A 6,000-nucleotide genomic window follows, 5' to 3' on the forward strand; every position below is an offset into this window, starting at 1 on the left:
CTTTTCCGTTTTGTATTTCTAAATATATAATGCCCATCATGAATCTGGAAACACAGTACATGAGAAAGACTGTGTGTGTGTGTGTGTGTGTGTGTGTGTGTGTGTGTGTGTGTGTGTGTGTATTTGCCATCCAGCAAAACTAAATTTTTACAGTCCTATAATGAACATGTTTTCTCCTCTGTTTTCTTCCTCCTTTATAACACCTGCAACACCTCTTCCACCTCTACAATAAACATGTTATACAATAAAGTCAAGATTATGTATCAGTATGCAGTAAACTTAGTATCTTATTCACTGTTTTAGTGCTGTGAAGAAACACCACAATTAAGGCATCTCTATAAAGAAAGCATCTTGTTGGGGTAAAGTTTCTGAGGGTTAGACCAGTTTGATCACGGCAGGAAGGTGACAGGCATGGCACTGCACTAGTTGCTGAGAGTTTTACATCATGATCCACAGGTAGGAGGCATGGAGAGTGTGAGAGAGAAACACTTTTGAAACCTCAAAGCCCATCATCACCAGTGACACACATCCTTCACCAAGACCACACTTACTCCATCAAGGCCTCATCATCTGATCCTTCCCAAACAGTTCTACTTACTGGGAACCAAACATTCAAATGCATGAGCCTGTGGTGGTCATTCTCTTTCAAACAATTAACCATATGTTGAGACTTAAGGTCTGTAAAAGGCTAGAAAATTCACAGAGTACAGTACTGGATATAACAAAATGTTCTGTTCACAAGAAGAGTGACAATAAGTACTTGCATATTAATTAATAAGTTTAATGTATTAATTCATCATTACAGAAGTTCATCACTATGGAAAATTTATGATGAATCTCAGCTACATGATGGAGTTTTCCAAAGTGGGAAGACTGTGAAATTATCATTAGCAGCACTATTCACAGGCTTATAATTCACAAACATTAATATGAGTATTGCTATCTATAAAATGCCCAAGTTGAGAAATAGTTTTTGTGACAAGTAATTGAAATTTCAAAACATGGCACATGAGTAGTTTGCTTAAAAGAAATGAAGTGAATAAGCCAGGCATAGTTCATCTACCTGTAGTTACAGAAACTTGGGACAATTAAGTGGAAAGATCATCATTTTAAGGCCAGTATTAACAAAACAGAGAAACCTGGTGGCACAATAAATTCAGGGAGCAAAACAAAGACACTAAATCCAGAGCATGTGAGAAGGAGCATTGATATCTTTGTGCATATGGAACAGGAAGATGGAAGCAGAAATGATTCACAATAATTGGCAACTATATTACTAATGGTACTGTTTATTTATCCCTGAATAATATTACATAATTATCACATGGAAAAAACTCATATTTACAGGTGTCAACTTTATAATAGGGATGTTCTAAATGTGATTTTATTTATATTTGTAATACTTTCATAATAATATTAAAGTGATTCAGATTTTGTTAGGATCTGAATAGATTTAGAAAGATAAGATACAGTGCCCATAGTTAACTTGAATATTCACATTGGATATGTGCTTGGTTTAAGAGCTTGAGCATTCACATAATGAAGGAACATTTCCACTACCACAAACAAATCCTACATGTATACATTAAGAACTAGTTTTTATAAAACTCTGTAATATTAGGGATGGATTAATACACAAATGTTAGACACTTTAAAACTGAATCAATTATTAGTTGACAAATACTGTTAAGTAAGTGAAACGTGTCTCTAAAAGGAAATGTTTAATCCAACATAAAGTGATTTAATGGTTTATATGTCATATGCCTTTAATAAACAAGATGTTGCAGCCTATTTATGAAACCTTCAGTATAAGCAATGACAGGAAGAGCAAAATTAATACACTGAAGAAAGGAGGGGGGAGGTAATGGTGGAGAGATGAATGAAAATATAGTGAAAGTATGATTTAATAAAATGAAGACTGTAGGAGAGCTAAAGAATACAGAAAGAAAAACAGATAATATTCACAAAGAGAAAGTTGACTCTATGGAAAATAAATTTGATAATCTACTAAAAGGATGTATCAACAGAAAGTGAATTAAACAGTCATGAAACGTTTTCACTGTTGAAGTGCTTCATCCTTGTAAATGTTAAAATACAGGGCATTTCAAAGAATGAACAAATTGTGTGACACAATGGACTTTGTGAATGTAGATACATTTCAGGCATATTTGAGTACAACATTTTAAAAGGTTTACAAAGTACACTCTCTCAGTCATACTGAAGTCTCATGTCCTATTAAGGACACAGATTTAGTTTATAAATATTGTTATCAGATCCAAACTAGATTCAAGAAATGTAATTCAGTATCCTAAGGAATCAAAACCAAACAATATCATATAAGTCAAATGTGTGAGTGTGTGTGTGTGTGTGTGTGTGTGTGTGTGTGTATGTGTGTACATGCACAGGTGCATGTGCATATAACAGAGAAAGAAGCATTAGGGCTGTGTAACTTAGGAAGTAGAATGGATCTATGACTTCAGAATATTTATCCAGAAAGTATTTGTCCCTCAAGCAAAGGGAGATGGTTCAATGAACTGGTGGCTGAAGATTTCCTCGGGAGGTTAAAAGGACAACCTGAGCATGCGCTTTTGATCACATTCATTTCTACCAGATATGGATCAGTGTATGAAGTGTCCAGAGAGTCACTATGCAAACACAGAGAAGAACCACTGCCTCCAGAAGACTGTGACCTTTTTGAACTATGATGATCCCTTGGGAAAGGCACTCACCTCCATGTCCCTGGGCCTCTCCTCACTCACAGCATTTGTCCTTGGGGTCTTTGTGAAGCATAGAGATACTCCCATTGTCAAGGCCAATAATCGGGCTCTTAGTTACATCCTGCTGATCACTCTGACCTTCTGTTTTCTCTGTCCTTTACTCTTTATTGGGCGTCCCAACACAGCCACCTGTATCCTTCAGCAGAACACATTTGGACTTCTGTTCACTGTGGCTCTTTCTACTGTATTGGCCAAAACTGTAACTGTAGTCATGGCCTTCAAGGTCACTGCTCTGGGAAGTATGATGAGAAGGTTAATGATATCAAGGACTCCTAACATCATCATTCCACTCTGCACCACAATCCAAATTCTTCTTTCTGGAATATGGCTGGCAACCTCTCCTCCATTTGTTGACACAGATGCTCACTCTGAACACGAACACATCATCGTCATGTGTAACAAGGGCTCAGTTATTGCTTTCCATGGCATCCTTGGATACCTGGGATTCTGGGCCCTAGGGAGCTACCTTATGGCTTTCTTGTCCAGGAATCTGCCTGACACATTCAATGAGGCCAAATTCCTAGCTTTCAGCATGCTGGTGTTCTGCAGTGTCTGGGTCACCTTCCTCCCTGTCTACCACAGCACCAAGGGGAAGGTCATGGTGGCTCTGGAAGTCTCCTCTATCTTGGCTTCCAGTTCAGGGATCCTGGGCCTCATCTTTGCCCCTAAGTGCTACATTGTGTTGTTAAGGCCAGAAAGAAACTTACTTCATCATATCAAGGACAAAACACATTCTAGGAAGAAAATCCCCTTTGAAACTTAGCTCACGTGTTTCTGAAATTAAATAGAAATCCTGAACTCTATTCTACAGCCTTTGAACAGTCACATATAGGTAATAGTTTAGAACTCGAGAGACTGAGTTTTTATTCTTGATCTAAATATTTTAGTCTCATTTTTTCAATACCCATCAGGGTTTTTTTTTTAAATTTTGAAGTACATGTTGCATTTTTGTTTCCTCCATTTATATGTACTATTTATTACTTTGTTCCTATTGCACTACTAATTTGCTTACAAAATGAAAATGTATTCTCTTTTCCACTTGGTTTAGACCTGATTTTAAATTTTGAATCTCATAGAGATGTATTTCACTAATCAATCAGTGGTGACAAACAGATTCCAAAGTCACACACATCATATTCAAAGTTTAAAAAAATATTTATCTTTGGCTTCTAACACACTGGTCCACTATAACTGGCTCCTAGGAGTAGTACTGTCTGTGACTGGAAACCAAAGTCCTGCTGTATCTTCCTCCATTCATCCACCACATATTGCCTTGGCAGGTATATGCTCACAGGTATAGAGTATAGGGTGTGATATTGAGATACTGCAAACTAATTCTGTAGGGACATATTACTGAGGGTCTGTAAGCCTTTACTTCCTCTTCACATCCTTTCAATTCTTAGCTATGTCCTCTTACCCAAGAAACTTAGATTCCATACATGTTCCTAGAGCTGTTCAAAGACCTCACTCCCAGTTACTTGAAAACTTCCTAAAACACATTTTACATCATCACTGGTTCTCTTCTTAGTTTGAGGAAAGTTTGCTTCAATAAACCATGAGTAATATGTTGCAACAAGCTTTTGCAACTATCCCTCTGAATTGTCCAGAACCTCAGCAGAAAACCGGATACCCTAGGTTGAGATTAGAGAGAATGAGAATGTGCAAGAAATTTACACTGGCACAAGAAAAGACTTTCTGAAAATGATCCTGGTAACATAGGCATTAATATTCATGGTTCACAGAAGGAACCCCATGGAACTAAAAATGCTTCTGTACAGCAAAGGGCATCCTCACTTGAGAAAAGTGACACCCAATGAAATGGGAAAAATCTTGATCAATTATTGAGCAGAATGGTTAGATTCTAGAATGTACAAAGAACCCAGAAAGCTGAATATGAGGAAGACAAACCAATTAAAAATGGAGTTACATATCTAGTGAGTTCCCAAGAAATAAAATGCTAATGACTGAGAAAACATTAAAATATTCAACATTCTTAGCCATTGGGGAAATGCAACTTCAAGGGGAAAATGGCACAGCAAAACTGAGTGAGGAACCAAGACTCAGTAAAACAAATACAGAGTGTTCTCTCTAATATGTGGATCTTCTCGTTAAATTTTACCCGTGTACATCTATATACGAGATATAGAGGGCAGATGACACGAAACTTTAAAGGAGCTCATGAATGAGAAAATTGTTTCTGGCAGAAATGAACCCTGTATTTACATCTCACTATCTAGAATCTATGCCTTATATAAAACTCAAAACATGGATGATTACACTAGTATCTCACATTTTATGGAAAATTCAAATTCTGTGATTTTGTTCTCTTAAAATTGAAGTTTAAATTTTTCTCCAGATGGACTTCTTTTTCTACTTAATAATGTTATTTGATATGCTGTGGCACTCTGTGGGTTTGGCTTTTGCACTTATCTACACATTTTTATTGAGTTTCAATTTTATATAATGTTCTAATTAAATTTTTGAGTATATAATCTCTTATATTTCCATCATTCTCACTACCAAATACTCCCAGATCCATCCTCCATCTTGCCTTAACTCTCACCTTTTTACCTTTTTTTTTTTTTTTTTCGAGACAGGGTTTCTCTGTGTAGCTTTGCGCCTTTCCTGAACTCTCACCTTTTGTCCTCTCTATTTCATGTAAGCCACTGTTCCCTAGGCATTACCCAGTTACTAATGGCTTTGAGGTCATCTACTGCAACATTTTGATCTAGCAGGTGCCATACCCTGAATGAAAACTGATTCTCCTTCTAGAGGCTTTCACATTTCAGTAACTTCTCAGTTAGCCATGGGGTTTAAGGCTATTCTAGATTGAATGGATTGATCTTCTACAGGCTTTGTGCTGCAAACACAGCTTGTATTAGTTCATGAGTGCAGCAGTCCTATTAAGTCAGAAGACATTGTTTTGATCAGTTGGTCCCTAACCTCTGATTCTTGAAAATCTGTTCTTGTTTTCCTTCATGATGGTGCCTGAGCCTATGCCAGTGGGTTGATATAGATTCCATATGTGGCTGAGCATTCCACTGACATTTTTCTCTGCACTCTGATGAGTTTTGAGTATCTGTGTTAACGACTTTCCACTGCACAAATATGCTTCTCTGATGAAGTCTAGAGTTGCACTAACCAAGAGATAGTTAGAGGGCTGTTTGATACTATATTCACTTAGATGATTAATAGAAGTGATTCCCTTTGAGGATCTTGGCCA

General features: G+C 37.0%; 1 pseudogene; it reads left to right on the forward strand.

Annotated features, from left to right (window-relative positions):
- Nucleotides 1–3,540, forward strand: part of LOC131903556 (vomeronasal type-2 receptor 116-like) — a 31,375-nt pseudogene extending 27,835 nt beyond the window's left edge.
- The last annotated feature ends 2,460 nt before the right edge of the window (nucleotides 3,541–6,000 follow it).

Source organism: Peromyscus eremicus, chromosome 1 (genome assembly GCF_949786415.1).
Source record: "Peromyscus eremicus chromosome 1, PerEre_H2_v1, whole genome shotgun sequence".
In the NCBI taxonomy this organism is placed as follows: domain Eukaryota; kingdom Metazoa; phylum Chordata; class Mammalia; order Rodentia; family Cricetidae; genus Peromyscus; species Peromyscus eremicus.